The 26,613-nt window shown below is 34.3% G+C and overlaps 1 protein-coding gene across 4 annotated transcripts in view; it reads right to left on the reverse strand.

Annotated features, from left to right (window-relative positions):
* Positions 1-26,613, reverse strand: part of CADM2 (cell adhesion molecule 2) — a 1,069,796-nt gene that overhangs the window by 669,852 nt on the left and 373,331 nt on the right. The window lies entirely within an intron of this gene.

Here is a 26,613-nt window from a genome sequence, read left to right on the forward strand (position 1 = left end):
ACAACAACAACAACAAAAACCCACAGGACATGCATTCTAAACGTTAACAAATGAGCCATGTCTGTGATTCTCTCTCCTGCTATCAGTTAATCTATACATTTTCTCTCCCTACTCATCTCCTTCCAAACAACATACATTGCTTTTTGTTTTGAAAAATTCAGCATATCATTGTTTCTTTTCTTAACTGGTTAACGGTTGCAAAAAAAAAAAAAAATTTTTAAGTATATAAACAGTGCGTTGGTCAGGCACAGTGGCTTATTCATGTACTCCCAGCACTTTGGGAGGCCAAGGCTAGTGGATCATCTGTGGTCAGGAACTCAAGACTAGCCTGGTCAGCATGGCGAAATCCTGTCTCTACTAAAAATACAAAATTTAGCCAGGTGTGGTGGAGTTCACCTGCAGCCTCAGTCACTCTGGAGGCTGAGGAAGGATCACTTTAGCCTGGGAGGTGGCAGTTGCAGTTAGCCAAGATCATGCCACTATACTCCGGCCTGGGTGACAGAGTGAGATTTCATCTTAAGAAAAACAAACAAAAACCCCTTAAAAATACAATAAAAAGAGCTTTGTTAGAGAATATAGGAAAATATTTATATGCAATTGGGTATATAATCATTCTTTTTTCCTGAAAGAAAAGGTCTTAAATTCCATTAAATTGAAATTTAAAGCCTCTGTTTATAAAGGTTTATCAAAGGTTGTAATATAAGAAAAGCCACATATCCATGGAAAATTGTATATATGTTATATATATACACACGCAAGTACACACACACACACACACACACACGCACACACACACACACACTTGACAAAATATTACACAGAGCATGGTAAACTTCTGACTAATAAGAAAAGGAGGGCTATCACAGTGGCTCACACCTGTAATCCCAACACTTTGGGATGCTGTGGCAGGCAGATCAACTGAGGTCAGGAGTTCGAGATGAAGCTGGCCAACATGGTGAAATCCCGTTTCTAACAACAATACAAAAAAATTAGCTGGACTTTGTGATGGGTGCCTATAATCCCAGCTACTTGGGAGGCTGAGGCAGAGGAATTGCTTGAACCTAGGAGGTAGAAGTTGCAGTGAGCTGAGATGGTGCCATTGCATTCCACCCTGGGCAACAAGAACAAAATTCAATCTCAAAATAAAGAAAAAAAAAATAAGAAGAGAGGAAGGAAGGGAGGAAAGGAAGAAGGAAGGAGGGAAGGAAGGAAAGAAGGAAGGAAAGAAGGAAGGAAGGAAGGAAGGAGGGAAAGGGAAACTGTAACAACCAATGGTGGAAATTGCACACATGCATTTCAGCAGTACATTCTATAAGATACGTGAATACTCCAAGGGAAAAACATAATAAAAATGAGATGTTGTTCTTCTTTTTTGAGATAGATAAAGATTTAAAAGATATCATACCAAGAATATGCAAGAGTGTAAAACTAGAATATGAAACATTGGTAGAAGTGTAAACTGGTATTATTTCCTTGAAACCAATTTGACTTTATCTTGTAAATTTGAATATTTGCAAATTCTTTAATCTGGGAGTTTCCTTTCTGGAAATTACTGTACTTGTACAATATGAATATGAGGTATTTATAAGGGTTTTGAGAAAAACACAGTTTTTAAAAGAAAAATACCTAGAAGTAACTCAATTATTCATCAAAGAAGAAATGGTTAACTAAATTTTGGTAAGTAGTATTCATTAAACAAAATACTATATAGAGGTGGAAATCAATAAAGGAATGGAAAATTTTTTGAAAACAATATATCAAAGAAGGAACAGTGAGTGTTGAAGAATATATACAATATGAAATAATTTATATGAAATTTAAAATCACCAAAAGATTAAATATATTGTATCAATACTGAAAAGGGAATAAATGATAAAAACACATTTAAAAGAGTGTTTAAACTTGGGAGGAACGAGAATTCCAATGGAGAGAAAAATTAGGATAATTGAATGATATGGTTAATGGTCAATTATTTAACTGGATGGTGGTAAATGTTTAAATATATATATGGTTTTATGTATTGTGTAATACTTAACATTTTTCCACAATCTTGTATATGAAATGCTTAAAATATTACTCATGTCTCTAATGATCTCAAATTTCATATTTCTTGAAACTGTCTAATTTTGGCACTGTTAAAAGAAAACTCAAACAAATTAACAGAGTTTACTTGAGCAAGGAAATCAGAAAACAAATAAAAACAATTTATGAATCAGGCAGTCTCCTGAATCACAGGAGATTCAGAGAGAATCCAGGGATGCCTCATGGTCAGAGATAATTTATGGACAACAAAAGGAAAGTGACACACAGAAGATGGACATGAGGTGCAAACTGTAAACAGGCTGGATTGTTTACAGCTTGGTGATTGTCTTATTTGAACACAGTTTGAACAGTCAGCTGTGTCTGAGTGGTTCAAGTATGGCTGCTGGGATTGGCTGAGACTCAGGTGTTGTTACAGTAGCATACTCCTAAGTTAGGTTTTCAGCCTTGTACACCTGCTAAGTTAGGTTACAGTCGGTCCACAAGGTATCAAATATGGAAGTACAGAGGCTTTCTCAGGCCATATTTATTTTGATTTAACAGCACTCATGAGTATTGGCAGTTTTATTGGTTTAGTTTTTAAGTAAAAATTTTAAAGAATGTGGTAGTATAATAAATTCAGCATTTCTTCCTTTTCTTTTAAAATGGTCAAATACTTGGTTTTTGTCTCTATTGTGTTATTATAGTTAAGCAACTAGTAGATACCAATAATGCTGTAAATTATAACATCATTTGAAAAGTTGTATTTTCCATGACTTTTTAATTTTTATGAGTGATCTGCATAGATTTGAGTATATATTTCTGTGCTCTAAGAAAATACTATGTCTAATTAAAACAAGCACATATATTAGAATAATTCTTAAAACAGATGCAGTTAAAATAAATAACTTGTTTTAGTTCGCAAATAAGATGTTATATATGATGCATCAGGTAAATATTCAGTAATCATGTCAGGAAGCAAAATGATGTTAAGAAAGAAAACTGCTTTTAGACTATTAACAGGGCTTAACCCTCCACCTTGTATTGCTCTTAATGTCTTTCCCCGACTCCTATCCCATCTCTATCTAAGGGGTGTGCCCACTGCTTATTATCTAATATAACTTCCAGGTCTCTCTTTATGCTTATTATTTACATCTGACAGAGGCTTTTTTAATAGCACAGAGTGTTCTAGAACCAAATAAATATTTGTCTGCCAATACCTCCTTAGCCCAGAATGATCAGAACTGATTTTGAATACAATTTACTATGTTTATATTTTTTGTTTTTGTTATTGCTTTAGCTCATTTTATGTTTGTTTAATAAATAAGGAATTTCCACTGCAGTAAGTCTCCAAGGATGTATACATGTATACAATAATTCCTTGATAGTCACACCACAGTGCTTCAGAGCTGATTCTTTTTTCATAATTGATCACACTTAACTTTTTAGCACCAATTGCCATGACATAAAAAAATAGGCTTGGTGAGTGTAAATAGTTACACAGCAGGGGATTTCTGCTGATTTTAGGGTGATGATTCGTGAGAATTGTTTTTCTGAGCGTTTTTGACATTCTGGCATGGCGGTGTGTCCTGCATGCTAGAGTAATGAAGATCTAGAATGCAGGACACCCACAAGGCCAAAGGTACAGATGTCCCTGCAGCATCCAGCCCTTGGATGCTGAGAGCTCATCCCACATCCTGCAGCCCTGCTCAGGCTGGTGAAAGTTACTGTGACAGCCTGAAACTGAAGAGCTCAATATTTTTAGGAGGTGGATAAATTATGAACTCTAAACATATACTTTATTATTATAACTATATTTTGCTGCAAGAAAACTTTTGGCAAAATACTATGTGTCTTTTAGTAAAAAAAAGAAATGACTTTGTATTAGAACCTGTTACTACAGCCTTAAAAATAAATTGCCAACAAATTCTTTATATATATAAAAAAGGAAATGTAGATAATTCAAACTTACTGGCTTGATCTTTCTACCATCAGTATCAACCCTCAAGGGATCAGAAGTTAAAATTCCACAGATTCAGTACAAGATAAAGTTTGTTTTTCATCAATTACCAGCAGAAAACATAAGAATAAAGTTGATAATTATTCAAAATACTGTTATCTATATTCCCAAATCTGCAGAATGCATTACAACAGTAGTCAGCTCCAATCAGCCACATTTGTCTTTGCAGGCTTTATGTCACTTCTCTATATATGCAATACACACATACATCCACATCCACATGCACCTTATGTTCATATATAGAATAAAATACATGGGTATTAGGGGTTATTAATAAATACTAACTTTGTTAATTTATATAATAATTTCATAGCTACCCTTTCTAACTTTGTGTTTATTTTCTAAAATATCATTTGCAGTTGGAAGCTGATATTCTTGCCTTCTGCTTTTAAGATTGCATTAATACACTAAACAAAAATTTACTGTGTAGCTCTTGTGTGAAATTTATCTGTGTTAACTTCCTTTAATTAATTAGAATGAAATGTATAGTATACTTTTTTATAGCTTCTGATAATTTTACTCTGATCTTAGTAATTATATTCTAAGAAAAGTAATTGAGTACCTGAATCAAAAGAAAATGGGAAATGGAGGATACTTAGAATTAAGTAAACCAATTATTCACAAATATCTACACTTAATTTGGTATTAAAATATGAATATATTATGGTTTATTTGGGGTTTTGTCATTTAATTGGATAAATATATTTGTGCTCCATTTCAAAAACAGAAGAAAGAAAAGCAGATTTAAAAAAAATAATATTGATATTATTTCAAGTATATAGTGGGTATTATTTCAAGCATATCATTGGAAAAAATTCTTAATGGAAATTGACATTCTTAATAATTAAAAATTGGGCCCCACATTACAAATGCATATCTTGATAGCTTTATATAACATATATGTAAATGAATTTCTACACTCTAAGATTGTGTTAAAATGCTGGATATTGTTATTCTGAATCCCATAATATGTATTTTAGCCTGAAATTGACATGGAATATAAGGCAAAATAGCAACATTTATGTTTTGTGGATATAAAAAATTCTTATGATTACCTTTATTCTTCTATATTAACATTATCTTTAAAAGGTGTCATGATTCTAAATCATTGGTACTAGATCAGCTAGCACTTTTCCTTTGCTTCCTATTTTTTCAGGATTCAGGAAATAATTAATGCTCTTAACTTGAATAGTGCTGATAGGTGTAATTAACATTTAATAATCTATATTAATATGCATGCAATAACCAAGATCATTTATGTGGTTGGGGAAGAAATTTCAATTCTACTCTTTGAAAAGGTACCAAACTCTTTGCTTGTCATTGGACATGTTTTTCAGAAATAGTCATTCGGATCTAACTCATTAAAAAATAGAAGTGTTTACCAAAGCTTTCTTGTGTAGAATGTGAATTTTTCAAAAGATGTCAGAGAATAAGATGGGTCAGAGGAAATAATGAAAGCTGAATGTGGCATCAACTCCAGTTATAGAATAAAAGCTACTGTTTTAGTCTTTATAGTGCAACAGTTGCCAGTAATCCAAAATGAATTTAATGGAGCACCAAAAATGTAACAACTTGAATAAAATGCATTTTTGTTGATGAAAAAAAAAAAAACAATCTTGTGGGTCAGAATTTATTGATCCTGTGAATTCAGATCCCTTTGAAGGGTATAGTATTGATTTGTGGAGTGTCTTGCCACTACTAAAGGCTATTCTCTTTATTAGGATGCTTTTCCCTTGCAAAAGGAAATTAGATTATACAGATGATGCCATTAAAGCAAGAGGAAAATTGCATTAAAATGCAATGTTTTGAGAGTTGAACATGAAAGCCAAAGAGTTTGCCTCCCTCATGTAAATTTCTCAGGCCAAAAACCGATCTCAGACTGAACTCAGATCAGCTTCAAAGGGAAATGAAACACCTGACCTTTATTTTCAAAGTTCTTTCTCTTTAGTTAGTTAGAAAACTATGAAACATTTATTTGTACCTTAATCTAAAATCTACAGTTAAAACGAATAGCATTACACTTACAGGATTGCATTACTTTATTTTTTTTATTGGAAATGGCTTATTATTATCATACTTTAAATTCTGGGGTGCATGTGCAGATGGTGCAGGTTTGTGACATAGATATACAGGTGCCAAGGTAGTGGTTTGCTGCATCCATCACCCAGTCACATTAGGTGTTTCTCCTAATGTGATTTCTCCCCAATTGCCCCATCCCCTGCTATTCCTCCCTTATCCCTCACACCCCAGGCCCTAGGGTGTGATGTTCCCTCCCTGTGTCTGGGTTTTCATTGTTCAACGCCCACTTATGGGTGAGAACATGTGGTGTTTGGTTTTCCATTCTCGTGTAAGTTTGCTTTGCTGAGAATGATGGTTTCCAGTTTCATCCATGTCCCTGCAAAGGACATGAACTCATCCTTTTTTATGGCTGCATAGTATTCCATGGTGTATATGTGCCACATTACTTTAAAAGGAAGCTTCAGATGAATCCAAAACTATTGAACATGACAAATTTCACTATAATTTTTAGCCAGTAGTGTTTTCTTCTTAGAAACACTTAAGCAATGACCATAAAATTATGATCAGCATAGATGAATTTACAATGTTAACATTTTTGCTGGGTTTGGATACTCAATACACTTCATATTATTATTACAAGTTAGTAACTTATGGTGCTTGATTTACCTAATCTAAACTTTAGTCATTCATCTTTATTGCATCTTATTATCTTCACTTGTAATAGCTCTAAACTACCAGCTTATCATACATTACATATTATATTACATTGATGGTTGCTTCTAATAAATATTAGTCAGTACTGTTTATTTCTTGAAAATAACTTTTTCAGTTTGTTTTTTTTTGGAATTTTATTTTTATAATTTATTTTATTTTAATTTATTTCAATAGTTTTGGAAGGGACAGGTAGTGTTTGGTTTCATAGATAAGTTCTTTAATGGTGATTTTTGAGATTTTGATGGATCTGTCACCTGAGCAGTGTACACTGAACCCAATATGCAGTCTTTCATCCATCACCTTTCTCCCACCCTTTCCCTTGAGTCCGCAGAATTCATTGTCTTTCAGAACAGAATGAAAGTAAAAAGAGAACTTCCCTCTCTTACTCAATTTTCTTCACTTTCAACAAGAATTATGAACATTCATTCAAGGGTATACATAAAGAATACCTGCCTACTTTGTAGCAGGCATCACTCTAAGCATGGAAGATTCAGAAGTGAACAAGATGAATTGATTTGGTTTGCCCTCATGCAGCTTACTGTTTCACACACCAAAGAAACTAAATATATAAACAGTGCAAAGTACTACACAGAGTGCTCAGATAGGTATCAGTAAGAGCAGCAGGCTTTAGAAAAGACAAGGGAGGAAGATCTTCTGAAGAAGAAAGACACTGAGGCAGAAAGAGAGCCTTTTGCAGAAGGGAACAAAATAAAGATATTGAGATGCCAAAGGGTTGCATCTTAGAGGAAGAGAAATATACAAGTGGCTTAAACAAAGAACAGGGTGATGAGGGCTAGGACACAGGGAGACCTGGTCCAAGTTAGAGCTTACACTTCATGTTAAACGGCATAGATTTTGCTTTGAAGGCAAAAGAAAACCATTCAAAAGTATAAGACTATTGGTGTGGCTGAAGATTTATCCAATGTAAATTTTAAAGCATTATACATTGTGGGTCACAATGATGGAAAATATTTCTAATAAAATTTCATGACCAACTAGCTACAAAAAAATGATTCCTGAAAAATTTAGGAAATATTAACATACTATTGTTCTAGACAATCACAATATTCATTACTATCTTAAGCTACACAGCAATTATGTACTGCCAAAAAATGTTTAAGCTTTCACTCAAATTCTCGAATAAATCTGACATCTAATTTTCATTTTCTGATGGTAATTGCCACCTCTCCTTGTGTCCAACATTTTGGAAAATATTTTGTAGAAAAAAACTTACTAGTATCATTCAAGTATGCTACCTCATTGTAATTTTCTTGCTTTATTTCAAAACTCCTGTGGCTCCTGAACTTTACATTATAAAAATGTGCTTTCATTATAAAAATGTGCCATATATTCATTAGTCAGGATACACCTAAAAAGGTCACATCATAATACAATAAACTCTTTTTAAGTCAGAAATGAGATAATTTCTTCATAAGCTGTATTATATTTCATATTTCCACTGGGTAATTTGACATTAAATATTGATAAAGTAATGGTTTTCCTAAAGATGTTCAATATTAGAATGTTAGAATGATTTTAATTAGACTCCATCAGCAGGATAGATTTACCTGTGAGCTTGTCCAGGTGAAGTGCATATAAATCCTGGAGCATCACCTATGAATTTAAATCAGAAAGCTCATCAACTTCTGCTGGCAAGGTGAAAGATAAAAGCCACAGAAGGTCCTTCCCAGCCTCTGTCACTAATGATAAACAGCATTAACTGCTTCTGTAGACACTAATGCCACTATCTTGGGAACACAGGCAGCTACCATGAGAACTTTACAGATTCACTAATCGTACTTTTGTTTGTCACAAAACACAAAATAAAATCTCAACAAGGAAGCAATAAATATTAGCATTTATGAACAAAAGAAGGTCGCATAAATTTGTATATTTCTAAATAGGCAATGCATTCTTCATTAACCAAATATCATGTTCATTATTAGCAACTCTTACTACAAGGGTAGGAAATAAACAAAAAATAAAAGTAAATTTAATGTAAGCTAAGGCAGATTCTGTTACATAGAAAGCATTTTCCATGTAAAGATCTGATGAATTTAATACATGTTTTGATGCTTTGTAAAACTTATTTGTTTAAAGGAATTTTCAGTAGAAATTAAGATTTTGATCCATGATAGTTAAAAAACAAACTTTTAGGTCATCGAAAACCTTTATCTTTCTGGCATTGTATTAATATGTTAAATGTAAATATTCCCTTAAGAGTCTCTTTTTTTTTTTTCATTTTGAAATTAAAATTATTCAATTGAATAAATTTTAAAATGTTAAAGTCCAAACCGCATGTATAGTAATTTTGATACTTAACATAGGATAGCCCAACAATGATCTCCTTTAAAACATTATCAAGATGGCACCTTAGTGAACCAAGAAAACACCAAGTTCAAAATAAATAGTAAACCATCACGTGTATCCTTTCTTCAGAATACACATGCTTATATAATTTTTGTAGCATTCAGTTTATTTTTTATCCATTAAAACATTAATACTAAATTTTTAGTTGCTTAAATCATTTTAGTAGGTTCAATGGCTTCCTTTTCTTTTTAGAGTTTCCTTTTTTATATTACATTCCTAACACATTGTACTCTAATTTTTCCTCCTTTGCTACATTTCCAATGAGATTAATAAAATGATGTTTCAAGTAGTTTAAATTAATCAACCGATTAGTTAACTCTGCAGCTAATTATACAAAAAACTTCTCTCACTCTCCCTGCCCATTATGTGACCTTCTTTTGTATTAAAAATGTTGCACTGTTACTTCAGTTGCTAAATCCCATTGGGACATAGTTTGTAATGTTATGTTAAAACTCAAGTACCGGTAGGTAACATGCGTATAATTTAGAGAAGTAAATGACAAAACAGAGTTTGCCTTTTAAGAGTACACCTAAAACATCAAACTATCTAGAATCCAAGGAGGTTGGGTGTTCTTTGACAATGATTAGTTTTATTACCTGTTAAATGGATAATAATAGCACCTATTTCATAATGTTGCCATAAAGATTAAATTACATAATACATATTAAATGCCTAGCATAAAAACTGATCATAACAGGTATCCAGTGACTATTAGTTATTAGATACACATTTTATTATTTTATTATTTTATATTATTTATTTATATTATTTTATTTTATTATTAGGTACTTTCAAATGGGGTTATTTAAATGTTAACAATAGCAAGGGAATAATCACAAATACATTTATTCTCTTGTGCAAATATAATATACTGTACAAATGGCACACAATTGCCTAAACAAAATGGTTTTGAAGTGTTGAGTGGGAAGGGGTTAATAATTATTTGGAGAAATAATTGGGAACAAAGTCATGAAAATGTTTATAGAAATCAATGGAAGAGAACACTTTGTACATTAATTCTTAATACACAAGAAATCAGTTGAACTGGCCTCCGATTCAAAATGTGTTTGTGTTAGTGTTTTCAAGTGTTGTTTTCTATTCTTTCAGCTCCTTCATGGAAACTGAGAAGAGAGTATATTTGTCTTTACTGGAAAGGAAGACAAACTGAGCAAGAACAGCTCCTAAGCAAACTTTGCTCATATTTATAATAATTTCCAAGGGAAATTGCTGCATCAAAATTTTAAGGTTATTTGGATTATTTATTTCTAAATTGATTTCCAGAAGCATTGATGCGGCCAGGGTTTCCCTGGGACCTCAGACTACACTCAGTTATCAACACCTCTACAATTATTGTCTATGTTGATCTTCCTTCTTGAGAGATTGGAAGAAAAAGCGAAGTTGTGCAGTGGAAAGAAATTTAATTGGAATCAAATAGATTTGGCTTCAAAGCCTAACTCAGTGATCATATAGTCATCTCAATTTTGGCACAGTATTTCACTTCTCGAACTTGAATTTTCTTTCCTTGAAAATGTGGATACTATACCTATTATTTATCTTGCGGATGCCCAAATCTCCTATATAAAGCATAAATCATAGTTATGTAGTATATAGGAAAATGTGTATTAAATCACATAGTAAGCAATCTGTAATTGACATCCAGTAATCTCCTATAATAAATTTTGTTGTATAAATGAATGACTGAACTGTGTGTCTGTGTTTACTGAGCAACCATCAAAAGTCTAGAAAGTAATGAAGTAGACCTAAGTATTTATCACTGATATGGTTTGGCTATATTTCATCCAAATCTCATCTAGAACTGTAGCTCCCACAATCCCTCTGTTTCATGGGAGGGACTTGATGGGAGATAACGGAATCATTGTTGTGGGTTTTTTCCTGTTGTTCTCCTTATAGAGAATAAGCCTCACAAGATCTGATGGTTTTATAAAAGGGGAGTTCCTATACACATGCTGTCTTGCCTGCTGCCATGTAAGACTTGCTTTTGCTTCTCCCTCACCTTCCACCATGAGTTGTGAGGCTTACCCAGCCATGTGAAATTGTGAGTCTATTAAATCTCTTTTTCTTTATAAATTACCCAATCCAAGGTATTTCTTCATAGCAGTATGAACATAGAGTAATATATTAAATTGCTAAGGGTAGATGGTGTACTGGCTATTAAGATACCTGAAAATATGCAAGCAACTTTAGAACTGAATACCAGAGGTTGCAGGGCTCAGAAGAAGACAGAAAGACATGGGAAAGTTTGGAGCATCCTACAGACTTGCTGAATGTTTTTGAGGCTGAGGTGGTCTCAGATAGAGATGAAAAACTTATTGGGAACTGGAGGCAAGCTGATTCTTGCTATGCTGTAGCAAAGAAATTGGCAATATTTTGCCCCTGCTCTAGAGATCTGTGAAACTTTGAACTTGAGAGAAATGATATAGGGTATCTGGCAGAAGAAATTCCTAAGCATTAAATCATTCAACAAGGGACTTGGGTGCTCCTAAAAGCTTCAGTTTTATTCATTTACATAGATATGGTTTGGAATTGGAACTTATATTTAAAAGGGAAGCAGAGTATAAAAGTTTGGAAAATTTGCAACCTGATGATGCGGTAGAAAAAAGACAAAAAACAGAAACGTTTTCTGAGGAGAAAATCAAGTTTGCTACAGAAATTTGCATATAATTAATGAGGAGCCAAATGTTAATCACCAAGACAATGGGAAAAATATCTCTACTGTATGACAGAAGTCTTCACAGCAGCTCCTTCCATCACAAGCCAGGAGGCCTAGGAGGAAAAATAAAACACTGTTTTCATGGGGCAGGCCCAGTCCCTTGCTGCTTTGTCCAGTCTGGTGACTTGGTGCCCTGTCTCCCAACTATGGCTGAAAGGGGCCAACATACAGCTCAGACTCTTGCTTTAGAGAATGCAAGCCCCAAGCCTCGGCAGCTTATATGTGGTGGTGTTTCTGAAAGTGCAGAGAGGTCAAGAATTGAGGTTTGGGAACTTCCACGTAGATTTCAGAGGAAATACGGAAATGCCTGGATGATCAGGCAGACGCGTGCTGCAGGGGTGGAGCCCTCAAGGAGAACCTCTACTAGAGCATTTTGAAAGCAAAATGTGGGATCAGAGTCCCCACACAGAGTCTCCACTGGGGCAATACCTAGTGAAGCTGAGAGAAGAGGGCAACTATCCTCCAGACACCAGAATGGTAGATCCACCAAAATCTTGCACTGTGTGCCTGGAAAAGCTGCAGACACTCAGCATCATCCTGTGAAAGTAGCCAGGAAAGGGGCTATACCCTGCAAAGCCATAGGAAGAAAGCTGCCCAAGACCATGAGAACCCATCGATGGATAAGTTAAGCAGTGAGACAGAATAGAGTAATCTGAGGGATGTTTAAATGGAGGGAGCAAACAAGAAGAGAGATGATGTTCTCTTTTCTATTCTTCTGTTTATACAAAAATAATTTAAAACATATTATTTTTCCTGCCAGGATAAAGCATATTATACCTGAAGAGAGGCATACAGCAATTTTTAAAACTTACATTTTTTAATAATGCAAATTATTAAATAAATGTGGGTTTTGCATTGCTTGCTATTTTTTTTTTCAGGTATATGTATACATAAGAATGTCATCAACCTGCTCATCTCCCCTCTCTGATACCAACTACTTATGCTATTACCATGGAAAAATTAAGAATTGACTGCAATGAAATGTCAGGAAATAATATCAGCCCACGCAATGCTTAGCCCACTCCCCTTTAATCATTTACATGTACAATAGCTAAAACATCACTTTCAACACTGTAGTTTTGCTTTTTCTTGTCACTATTGTTGAAGGTAAAATTAGATCATCAGAAGGTAGTGGTCTGTGAAGGATACAATGCCTCTCTATCACCGTTGAACAATAGTTAGTGATGTATGATCTAGAGCCTTGAAACTGAAAAGTTATAAGTATTCAAGAGCTCTAGTCAAACACAAAATTCAGTTAATAATAGCCTTGGTTATTGAAAAAATTATTGGAAAGATATCTTTGCTAAGGTGCCATAAAAACCTACCGAAATTAATTTTTGTGTACAATACATTAGTGTTTTTTACTTTGGTTATTTCTTCTACATTGTAGCCTAAACATCACCTGAGATTCAAATGAGAACATACCATTCCAATTCTTACACTTTGGGAAGGTCAGATTGTCAGTTTGAGATCATCTCAAACTGTAGATTCTTGTTTCTCAGCTGTACCTGTGTGTCTAATTATGTGGTACACACACATACACACACATACCCATGTAGTAGAAACGTTAAAAACATGATGATGGTGAACAGACAGGTATATCACTTTTATTTTAATATCACACCTTTTCAGTTCAAGTCACACGTATGAAAATGGGCAAAATTAGACAACAGTAGCATTGTATGTCTGTACAGTGCTGACTTCAGAAGTATATACAGGAAGCACTTCTTACTGTATCAACATTTTTTCTGATTTCCATAGCAATTAACCATTTGATTAACCCATTAAGTAAATATTTACTGATTATTTGTTTATTTATTTACCTTGGCGGTGGTGTGAAGTCTCACTTTATCACCCAGGTTGGAGTGCAGCGGCCTAACCTGTGCTCACTGCAACTTCTGCCTCCCGGATTCAAGCAATTCTACTGCCTCAGCCTCCTGAATATCTGGGACTACAGGCGCACAGTGCCAAGCCTGGCTAATTGTTTTTGTGTTTTGGTAGAGACAGGGTTTCACCGTGTTGCCCAGGCTGGTCGTGAACTCTTGAGCTGAGAAAATATGCCTGCCTCGGCCTCCCAAAGTGCTGGGATTACAGGCATGAGCCACTGCACTCAGCCTGATCTCTTATTTTGTGTTAGGCATTTTCCTGGGAATGAATATATAAAGGGGAATATACATGGTCATCACCCAAGGACATTTTGATCTTAATACTCCAAACAGTGAACAGGTAATTGAAAAATAATGTCTTAATATAGTGGAAGCACAAAAAGAAGGTGATTTACCTAGCTTTGTTATTACTGCATCTCTAAGTATAGTGATGTGTAGCCCAAGTGGCTGTATTCTATTGCTCTTGCATTCCTTCTGTATGTAACAGAACTTAAATAATAACATAAGACATTTTACTTATGTGTTGGTTAGCAACAAATAAATGTTGACTTAGGTTTATATAAGTTTAAATTTATATAAATGGTTATTCAAATAACATGCTATTAAAATTATTTCATCAGAGAGTATATGAGTATTAAAATATATTCTCAAATTTGATATAATATATCAAAACCTATCATTAATTTAACACTTCAATTTATGGTATGTTTATATTTTTTGACACAGAATGCTTCCTTTGAGAAATCTGTTAAAATACATTTCAGAATACTATGCAAGAAAAAGCTGTGTTAACTAATAATTTTAAATTTAGTTGATTCAATGTCCATTTCAAGTAAGTAGAAGATTAAAACTATTCTTTTTCATACCTCTATCATTATATATGCTATTTGATAAAAATCAAACATTCAGTTATAAATAAGAAGCAAAAGATTGACATAAAAATATACAGTGAGAATATTAATTTTTAAAGAATTGTATGCCATTCATAGAGTGACAGATTTAGTATTTTAGATTTCAGTGTTGATATTAAAGTTGTTTCTTAAAATTCGGGTATTTCAAGGCATTTAAAACAAATGCTACCAGTAAGTTAGTTTAATAATTTTGTCCATGTTAATTATTATACAAGTACTTAGAGTCATATTTATGCAGTATTGTGACTTCTCTCCTGTGGTTAGGTTTTTTTCTGATAAAAGCCTTAAAACTCTCTCCTTTCAACGATTATAAATGAAAAATTACCATAAATAACAAGCCTAACAAAACAACATTCTGACTGCATTGTCATATTTATTATAAAACACTTGGTTCACTGCATTTTGGCATTTTATACAACTGCTTCTGACAGTGATTAACATGGTTTGGGCTTCTGCAGTTTCACCCAAGAGAAATAAAACACCAAAATCTCTGCAGGTGTGTAATGGGCCAGAGATTTACAATCTGTTCTGCAAAGTCAGACTTCAAAGACTTGAAAAATCCTAAAGTTGGAAATGCCTCTATCATCACTTTTATTTAAGGTATTTTTCCATATTTCAAAAGAAACTGTATGGCTATTTGCAAAAATTATATCTCTAATTTGACTTCTGTGCAGGTCTTTCAGAGGATAATTTTCATGATACTTCTGCACATTCCAGATGAACAGACAAAACCGATATAAAGCAGCAAACTAAATCATTAAGTATTTACTTGTACTTCTAAGGAGACTTCACTTACTTGAAGTATGTTGCATTGCTTAACTGATGCTAAGGAGTAGTTGAGAAGTACCAAGGTAATTACCAAATGACAATCAGACAGCAGCACCTGGGCTATGGCAGCCCCAGGACAAGTGCTCATAATTGCTTCCATGATTGCTTGGTGTGAACCTAATATAAAACTTACCCAATTAGGGTCAGAATGCACATGATAATTTCAACTATAGGAATGTTCGTCTTCCTGAGAGCTGCTCACAGAGGAAAAAGTGCAGATAGTGCTATTTCAATTTTTAAATGTGAGAGTTTACACATTTTAGTGGATATTCAGTTCTGCATGTGTGCTTTAGAGTAAAAATTACTCCATTTTAAACAATTTTTCATTTATGTATTTTAAATATTATCTCTGTAGCTTAGCATTCTACAGGTAAACAAATAACAAACAACACAAAGGCTTGTCATTTTAGTATGTCCCGTGTAAAAAATCAGGAGTGGATTACTTTCTTTAAACTTGAATTGTGCCCTTACATTTCAATGAAAGCACCCAGTAATCTCTCTGTCAGCCAAGGCTATTACTAACAGAAATAAAATAAATTGAATAATGGACCAATATTTTTAGTCAATTTAACCACCAAAGGTTTTAGTTGCTATGATATTTTGCCTGAAGTATAGTTCGCTTTACTTCAAGTACGTTTGTTGAAAATTGTCAAGGTCATAGATGTACACATTAACTGTATCAGTCAGGGTGGCAAAGAGAAAAGCCCTCTTCCATTACAGCTGATTGCAACCTTCATTTTAATGTGCCTCATCATCTCATCAATTCTGTTTAAAAGAGGGAATAATCTTGTAAAAAAAAAAAATGCCTCCCAATTCTTGACCCACCAAGAATGTCTAGGTAGTATGTATATTTTTTTAAATGAAAAGCCTCCATAATACTAAATATTTTTAAAGCTTTCTCTTTTTAAATAATGTGAATAATACTAAAACATTCCTTTATAAAAACTATTGATTAAGGACATAAAAGATCTAATTGCAAATGTGCTAACAATGTTTGCATTACGATGTGAAAAATAACATCCTGCCATTTTCCAATGCTATGGAACCTTAAGCTTATTTCTCATTCATTTCTTCTAATTTTTTTTGTTGTAGAAAAAGCGTATGATCCAGAACAAGCATCAGAACCGCAAGGCTATGTTCCTTGGCTTAGTTTCCTGACTGAAGTTATTGCATCTATCTGCCAGGATGCTTTAGCAAGTTTCAATCAATAATGTTAACCTGAAGCTAGCACTGACCTAACTGAAATTGAACCCACTGTAACATTTTATTACAAAGATTGGAGGCTGTCGTAATTCACTGTTTTAAAATGAAAAAAAAAGTCATTTTAGATTTATAAAAAGCCGTAATTTATGTAGTGATGCTAATTTTGAGGGTATGATGTGCTTTAATCTCTCATTCTGCTTGCCATTCTGTGACAGAAATGCTGAAGCCCTCTGAAGGTTACAAACAATGTTCACTAATAACGAGCTCTTATGTCCTTGTAGGTTTCACTTTGATGGATATCCATAGTGTTTCCCTGTGACACAATTCTACTGAGGAAAAACACCTCCTGAAAACCCAGCTTGTACTTTCACCTTCAGATATATCAGGCGTGATTTTTAGCAGAAAAATAAACTAAAAATGAGAAGTAAATGCACATTTTTGTCATAGTTCTGTTGTCATTTCTACGGTACTGCCAGATTTAATTGGTAAAAATAAACATGTTCTAGAAGGAAAAATTGATACAATAAAGTGCTTTCTGTGGAGTATTTTTAAAATCCATTCATTTAGCCATAAAATGGCAATGCCATTCTAATGAGACAAAGACAACATGTGCTTTTTTAAAAAAAAAAAAAAAAAAAAAAAAAGATTTCTTTTTATAAAGCCTTAACATCAATAAGTCTCTGTTTTTATGTCCATTTTAGTGGACGGGTTATAGCTAGGCCCCAAAACACTGTTAACATTTTCTAGCATTACCTGTTGTTTCGTACTTTGACCATAAGGCGAGGTAGAATGATCACAACCACAGGCATAAAATACGAAGTCTCTTTCAAATGCTTCTGCTGTGTAAATAACTATATCAAATAAAAATATCACAGTCTTTACATAAGTAGTGAAAATGTGAAAACTTTATTGAGATGTTTATGTTTTGTAAAAAACTAAACCGTTTTTTCTTTTAATGACACTGAAAGTCGTTAGCAGTCTCTACAGAAAGGATTACTTGGGAGGGTTTGGGGGTTCTAATTTTATTGCAGCTCAACATGAAATGCTATAGATTGAAGCCTCAGGTGTTTTCATCAGATGTCACTATTCTATTTGCATTATATTTTGTTTCCATGGACTTGTTCACAGTTTTCAATATAAACATGGCCTCATTGATTTACCTCTGTCAGATGTCTGCTTCAGTAAATTATGTACGTTAGTTATCTTTCTCAATATACACATATTATGAAATGACCTTATGTAAAACTCTATACAAGGAGAATTAAGTTTGGAAATTGTATGTGAGATGACCGCAGAAACCCATTATTTTCTTAACAAGTTTAGATCTTTACTTCCTGTGCAGTGCTGTGTAGCCTGGCAATTCCATGAACACCAGACCAAGACAGGCCCTAATGAGACTTTCTGCACTCAGACAGAAAACAGCTGTTGTAAATCTCGCATAGAAATTTAGAGTTTATCCAGGTCACCATATCAGCATAAGTGATTTGCAAAAAGTATGCAATGAACGCAATAGAGATGCCCTGAGACTCTCCAAGTGAAAAACTTATACCTGTGTCTGAATTTTGATATGTCTTTAACTATGTATTTCTTTTTATATCATAATACAAATAATCTCAGTAATGGGAATGTGATATTATAGTATTTCTAGCTGTCTAATACTCTAAAATTGTGAAAGAAATACCTTTAAATACCTGCAGTGACAATAAATGCATAAATAATATAAGCAAATAAAATAAAGTTTCAATCTACATTTTTATTAAATGAGAACACAAGTTGAAACTTGCCCCCACCCCGCAAGAACCTGAAGCTCATTATGTAAAGGAATTTAATGCTTTATAGGTGAACGTATAGAGAAGTTATCAAGGAGAGTCTTTCATTAGGTTTTTGAAAAGTAGTTTCTAAATATATGCATGTCACTTTAATGAAAAGAGTGATGGTAGTAATTTCTAAATGAACTGCAGATGTGTTTATATAGCACCTGCCTATCTCTATTGGGTAAATTTTTCGTTTAATTTTACATACTTCAAATGGGGAGGTGTGGGCCATTGCAGATACAGTTATCTGGTTGTTCATATGAATAAATCTAGCAATTTTCTCAAAAAGGATATTTTTGATAAGTAAAATTTGAGGACTATCTTGAAATGTGGAAAAGAGACTTCCTCTTTTATTCCAAATTGTAGGTACTGAAAAGCAGAACTGTTTAGAGACACTCCACCTGCTTCAGCAAACATGTAGCTATCCCTGTACGGGAGAACAGCTGGTTTTAAGAAGGTGAAATGTAATTACTGCAAGGAGATCTGAGCTATTCCATATGCCTAATCTCATTGGGCAGGTCCTGTCATTTACTAGAGATCCAAACAAAAGTTATATGGGCTTAATTGTTTTAGGAAACATTCCCAAGGCTGAGGCTACCCCTAATCTCCTCCAGAGTTGTTGGTAATAAAATGTTCTACCAAAGGCCCTTTTGCAGACAACTGAAATCCTCTTTTTACAAACACATTCAGAAAATGTTAGCTTCCTTTGAAATACAATACATATGCTCTTCCTTCCTTAAGTCATGTGGTCAAGATGGCCATCTGTCCACAGACTAACACAAAGGAAAACTTTGCTGGAAGTAGCTTCTCAGAAATTGACTATATCCCTTTCATCCACGTACATCCAGACACGGCTTCGTGACTAATTCTTGCTATGTGTGTATGTGTGTTTAAGTGGGCTGGTCGTCATTTTCTCTCATTCCTTCTGCTGACCAGAAGCAGATTTCAGGACCCTTTGCAATGGTGGTTGTGCAAGAGGAAAGGAGCTTGGATCCTAGATGGCAGAAAGCTACCCTCTGATATGCAAGGCTCACGCTGGGCTGTTAGGCAGTGAAGAAGAAAAGCTTCTATTTTATTGAAACACTTAATTGGGGAGATTATTTGCTCAAGTTTCCAGTGTTATCCTTAAAATGACAGGCCCATCACTATGCTTGCCAATTATGGATCAGCTAATTCATTTAATAATTATTTAGTACTGTTAAAAATAATTTTATCTGGAGACCGTCAGGCTAAGGCAGCCCCTGAGTTTTCCAAAGCCCAATGCAAACAATAAAAATAAACTAGAGGCTGTGTTTCAATCAGAAACTGCCAACCAATTTCTAGGGACTTTCCACTCTGACCAATGAAATATGTTTTCTTTGTCTCGTTTCCATGAAAATCTTATTTAAAAACTTCCTGTCTCACTAGCGCCTCTGCCCCCAGCCAGCACTGCTAAACTGCTTGCAGTCTTATGCTGCCCAATTCGTGACTCACTGGATGCTCAAATAAACCCTTTAAAATTTTAATGTGTCTAAGCTTATCTTCGAACGGTACCTACCGCAAACAAGATTCTATGCTCGTCCCTTGGGATAAAGGATGGCTATGACACGCCTTTTTTCTGATGGTCGAGACAAAAAAGAGGAGAGTAAATGCAAAATTGTAAATGACAGACTGTATGCTAGGGGTAGAGGGAAGTAAACCTGCAGGTGGCAGCATGAGCAAAGGCAATGAGTGAAAAATAGCATGCGAAGGATGCCACACTGCTGAGGGTCCCCTGCAGCTGCAGAACGACTTTGAAGCAAAGGAGGGGCTCAGTGAGACCTACAATAGATAGACAACAATACTGAGGAAACAAGCTCAGAATTAAGGACACCAGTTTGTAACACACTCTTGTGATGCTTCAATACAATGTAGAGGGGCTCTGAACCAGGGCAGTGGCAACAGGGTGTCAGAATTGGAAACAAACCTGTGAAAATTTAGGAGGAAAAATCAGTAGGATCTGGTGACTCATTTGATTCATTGAATTTGTGAGAGGAAGTGAAACAGATTTACCTTACTTTAAAGGATTGTACTAAAAACTAAATATTGAAGGAGAGGCCAATTCGGAAAGAAATCTGATTAGCTTGTTTTTTTGTTATAGTAGCTTTCAACTAACCTTATGTTATAGAAGTTGTAATGACCAACCAGCAGTTAGACACATGAATCCAAATATAAGAAATAAAAGTCTGACCCGAAAAGCAAATTTGATTTGTGTAAGTCAGCCTTTATGTTTTTACCTGTATTTGTCTATATTTTAAAATGTTGATTTCATCTGAGACACTGTTTTTTTTTTGAGAGGATAGACCATATACTTTAAAAACTTATTTTATATTTTTGTGTTATTAGATAAAAGTAGTAGATGTGTCACTGGTACTATAAGTACTAAGCTTTGTAATAAATATAAGCTTTTTATGTCCTGCTTGCTAATGGTTTTCAATGCTATCTTTAGTAAAAATCCATAACATTTAATCTGCTTATTTATTGAAGTGACTTGTATTCTAGAAATTCAAAGAAATTCTATTTGATATTGAACAAATTATTTTGTATTCATCTTTGCATATGTGAATATTCACATTTTCAGTTTAATTTTATATATTTTATCATTACTATATTATCAGAAGCCCTGAATTCAATGGCATTGTGGAAAAATGAATTTGAATACTTTAATGGAAGGTTGATTATATGACTTTTAAACAGGTTTGATAATCTGCCTGATAGAATACGATTTATGTTTAAGTATAGTAACTTAGTTTAATTTTAAAAGAAAATGTTAGTTTTCACAGATCTTGGATTACATTTTTTGCAGCATTTACAATATGCAAGGCACTATGGAAAAGGCTACAGATATAAAGTTAATGAAACATTGTTTTCTTAACTTGCTTACTGTCTACTGGTAGAGTTGAGAGTCTTAATCTCCATTTTTTCTTCTCCTTCTTCCCCTGCCTTCCCCCACCACAAAAACTATGCTGACATTGGCCTGGAGTAAAGAGAATCAGAGAAAGAATCAGAAGTCTTGATCTAAGCAAAGAGTGCTTTGTTATGAATATCACGTCAGGGGTGTCTTACGTCCTGTTATATCCCAATAGATAGAATTTATTTCACTGACTCACAACTTGGTCAAACACTGTGCTCTAGAACACAACTTGCCATAGCTGATGTCCAACAGATATTGCTTTAAATTTATTTCCATTCTGTACATATTGCCCTGTCTCTTCTTGTCCCTAGGACTTCCCCGCATCAGTGTATTTCTTGATAATCTTTACAATTGCTCTGTCTATTGCTTTAAAGATACAATGAAATGCTATGGTGAAAATGCTTGTTCATGGATTTGGATTACATTGAAAATCTCAACAAAAGCATAACAAGAATGGACAGAGATTAATCCATTTCTTTTAGCATTGCTGCCTTTTAGTCCCAGGGAAATATGCTCATTTGCATGGTTGAAATATAGCATACTGAGTTCCTTAGCTCCTTCCACCCTCCTCAGTCAAGCCTAACACCCATGAATCACTGGCAAGTGTAATGAGGCTGTAAAAGAAGATGTCCTGGTGGAAAGATTGTACCAGGTCTCTTAAGACTCTTGAGACAATGATTTATATTTGTTTGAGTTTACACAAAACTATCGTCACATTGTAAAGTGTTTCACAAATGACCAACTGCTAACCTGCAGTTGATTTTGCACAATTTCACATTAAGTGCAACCCACTAACTATAAGATTTTTTCCTATTTGCAGATTCAATTATTCATTAAAATAAACATTTGTTTAACCAGCCACTAAATCAGCCTCTTAGTCTTAAGTTATCCATTTCTGAATTACGTATGTATTATACTCTTAATTTACCATTAATTTAACAGTATGCAGTGAATATGTCTTCATAATGAGTATTTCTTATGGATGTTACACATAAACAGTTCTTCTAAAATTAGTACTTGATTTCGTTCCATTTTTTATCAATTTTATTGGCTATGTAATTTCTGTCCTTTGATCAGTCACTGTTTAAATTGACCAATCTAATGCATCATAGCAAAAGGTTTTCGGAAATCCTTAAGCACATTAAAATGCATATTCGGCTCACACAGTTGTGATGGGCTTAACTCACACCTACCAATGGCACTCTTGGATAATCTGCCTAGTTTGCTGCTCTGCCCTTTACCAAACTCTGAGCCCACAGTCTACTTGTAAAAATATTTTCCCTGGTTCTGAACCAGGGAATATTATTATTATTATTATTATTATTATTTTCGGGGAAAGTTGATATAATACTCTGCAGTTAATAAGACTGGACTTAGCTTACCTCAAAATTTCTTAGATATATAATTCTAGAAAGCAATGCTCAGATTAGAAAAAAACAATGTTCTCCACCAGGAGTGATTTTGCTGTCCAGGGGACATTTGGCCAGGTCTGCAGACATATTTGATTGTGACAACTGGGGGACAAGATGCTACTGGCATCTAGTAAGCAGAAGCCAGGGATGCAGCATTCATTATACAATTTGCAGCATTCATTATAAAACATTATACAATTCGTAGGCTTGTCTCCCACAACAATGAATCGTCCTGCTAAAATGTCAGTGACACTGAGGTTGATATAACTTGGTCTGTAGTATCCTATACAAATACATTTCTAGGACATAAAGGTTGGCCATATAATCTATTATGAAATCAGAGGTGTACATCTGAGTCCACCCACAGCCATGATTCTCTTCCTCCATTTGATGATACAGCTTGAGGTCTCTCCCTGTAAGTGTTCCGTCTAATCAATCATCTCTGATGTGACTCATTCCCTTAGAAACTCTTCTCATCTGCCTAATTGTAGTTAATAATAAATGATACAATCTCTACTGATTTTTTCCCATTGACAATTTACTTAGTATTTCTTAAAGAAGACATGGAAGTTTTACACTACCTTACCTTCTAGGCTCTGAAATGTGAGTGCATTTTAATGTGTTTCTTGGGAAGGTAGCATGATAAAGATGAATGGATTTGGGAGTGAATCAGACAGAGTAAAGATCTAATTTTGCCATTTATCAGTCAAATGATATTACAGAACTTGAGTTATCCATTTGTAAAATGTGGAAAGTAATTGTTCTCCAATAAGATGGATACAATAATTATATATCATACTATGTATTGAAAGTACTAGCTACAATATGCACTTAATAATAAATGGTAATTGCCTTATCTTTGAGACATGGTCTGAATCCAATGAATGATCCTAATTATAAGAATTTGGTGAAAGTTAGTTGGAAGAAATAGAAATAATTCTTTGAAAGTCAGTCAGTCAGGTAGAAGGTACAGGAAGGTGTATTTAAAATGTGTCAAAGACACATTAAATTATTTTTATTTGGCAGTTAATGTTTGCAATGTCAGCAATTTGTATTTTTTATAAGCTTGCTGGCAATTTCTACAATTTGCTAGTCAGGATTATGGAGAGTGTTGACAAACCATTTCCAAAATTAAGTCAGTAAAAGACTAGATGCCTGGTGCTTCTAGGTTTTTTTTCCCTCCATTCCCAGATGTTGAAGTTTGTATGTAAATTATGCAATATTTAATTTAAAAAACAAGAATAACAAAATTTAAATTAAATTTATCTCAATGCAAATATAAAATTTAAAAAAGACACCTTTTCTAGTAGCCTTGTTAATTATAGAAGAACTGTTACCAACTAATAGTTATATTTCTATACCCCAGCAGTGATTGGGAAGTCAGTGATATCACATATCATCTCATTCTATTTGTCTTTAAATGAACTTTTCAGATTTTATCATAGAGAAGTTACTGAAAAATTTCCCATCACTTTTATTTAATCTCGTGTTTATAAATAAAATCTTCCAGGTGCTGCTTTACGGGTCTTTTTCAAAGTCTTCCTAAAATGGTAGAAATTGAATATTATAAAGTTCAAATGTACATGGAAAAATAAAGAGAACATTAAACGCATAGCATTTGAACATTCTTAGTTTCACTATGTTATTATCTGTGCTCAGAAACTTGTTAATGTGCCTCGTGAAAGAATATTATGTATGTGTTTCTCTTTCCCATAACTTGTGAGCTATTGAAAGTTAAGAATGTACATCTTAGGCATCTTTTCAAAATGCAGATCTCATTGTATTATTGTTTCTACTTAAAATCTGGCTTCCACTTGTCAAAAGACCAGAGTCCTTCACAGGCCTGCAGATTCTGCATGGACTGACCCTGAACTAGCTTTCTAACCTCTCTCACTGTGCTGGAATTCTGTGCAACAGCTACAGATATTTCTCAATTGTGTAGAGATGCTCAACTCCATTTCACCACAGCTCTTCCTTCTCTGCAACTCCTTAGTATTTTTTTCTTTATGTTTTCCTTGTATTAACTCCCAGTCATTCCTTGAAATTGATGGTAGAATTCAACCAGTCTTATAGAAACACATCCTAGTATTAGAATGTTCTTAGCTATCTAGCTCTTTAGTCTGCTACATCATTTGTTGAAATTTTCTGATAGTATAGCTACCTCACCCACTAGACAGGCAAGCTAGTGAGGGTTGGCATAGTATCTTTTCCGTGACTGGAAAACATGTTATTTGTTATATAAAACATGCCACAGCAGTATTCATTTGAATGAATTATCTAATTCAAAATATGGTTTAAAATGGCCTATTTGGTGGATCACAACATTTTTATCTCCACCTGTTTAAAGTTGACCATCTTATTTTAGATCAGAATATCTTACTTCTAGCTCATGTTATGACAAAGATGAAACGTGAGCAGCAGTCATTCAGATTTGTGAACACACTGAGAATAAATATATCACTAGCCCACTCTTCTTCCTTCCTTTATTCTGCGTCAAACACAACAGACCCTTCTGTTCTCAGAAACAATATACCCACTATCATCTCAGATTTTGCCACTTGCTAAAATATTCTTTTCTTAGAAACAATTTACAGCTATCCTCCTAGGCTCCAAAGCCACCCTATCTAACATCACAAAGCTATGTTTTCACGGTTTTATTTTTTCCTTTGCACTCATCATTATCTACAATTGTTTTGTCCCTGCTCAACCCTCTGCATCTAAAATAGTGCTTGGCACAGAGTAAGTATCCATGAATTCTTGTTAAAAAAGTGAATGAAAAATGGCCTGAATGAAAATCTTTTGTTAATTTTTATTAAAAAATATCTAGTCCAATTTATTTCATGGCAAACAAATCTACATATGAAGTCAGGAAATAATATCCTAAATCTTGACCCAAGGAGGCCTAGAAGAAGAGTAACCTTATAAATTGAATTCCTGGGCATGATGGGATAACTGCTGACCATGCCTCAGTATTCTCTTTTCATATTAACATTTAACCAAAATTATTTCGTAAGGAGTAAGGAGAACCCAGCTCTGGAAAACAAGAAACGGATGATTCATTCCTTTGTTGCCTTTAGCTAATCATCTCGACCTCCACCGGACTCCCTTTCCGTCTTTGCAGTTTTGAGGTGACAGTTCACCAGTTTCACAATGCTTCCTTTCCTAAAACCTGACCACCATCCTGAACAGCTTTTGGCTGAATCACAGAGGGTACACAGTGAGGTTTTGCAACCTCCGCTTTGCCTTTTGAAGCCAGAGCGTTGACACTTAATCCTTGAGACAAGCTAATGACAATGCATTTTTGGACATGGGTTGTCATGAAGACACATGTAGCTCAATTGTGCACGCACGTGTCTCATCTCCCATATTCAGGACTCCTCCTGTAGCATAGTAAATATGTATATTTGTTCACCTCACTCAGCATAAATTTCTGTTCCTTTCAGGACCCCCTGAAATGCTTACTCTCGTCTTCTGCCAGAGACCAGGCTTCCCAGCCTAGGGCATGAGAAGCCTGCAAGCTGCAACTCTTATGAGAAATAAAACTCTCCTTTCCAAATTTATGAACCTCTTTATTCTTCAGTTGACAGAGCTTAAAATACTTTCTGATCTTAGTGATAGAATGGGCTTTTTTCTCTCTCTTTCTCTCTCTCCCTCTCTCTCTCTGTGTTAGGTATTCTTTATACAATGATGTACATATTTAAAACAGCCACATGCACACTAACACATGCATTTACACTTCTTTCCTTGCCTCTGC

The sequence above is a fragment of the Cebus imitator genome, unplaced genomic scaffold (assembly GCF_001604975.1).
Source record: "Cebus imitator isolate Cc_AM_T3 unplaced genomic scaffold, Cebus_imitator-1.0 Scaffold168, whole genome shotgun sequence".
In the NCBI taxonomy this organism is placed as follows: Eukaryota; Metazoa; Chordata; class Mammalia; order Primates; family Cebidae; genus Cebus; species Cebus imitator.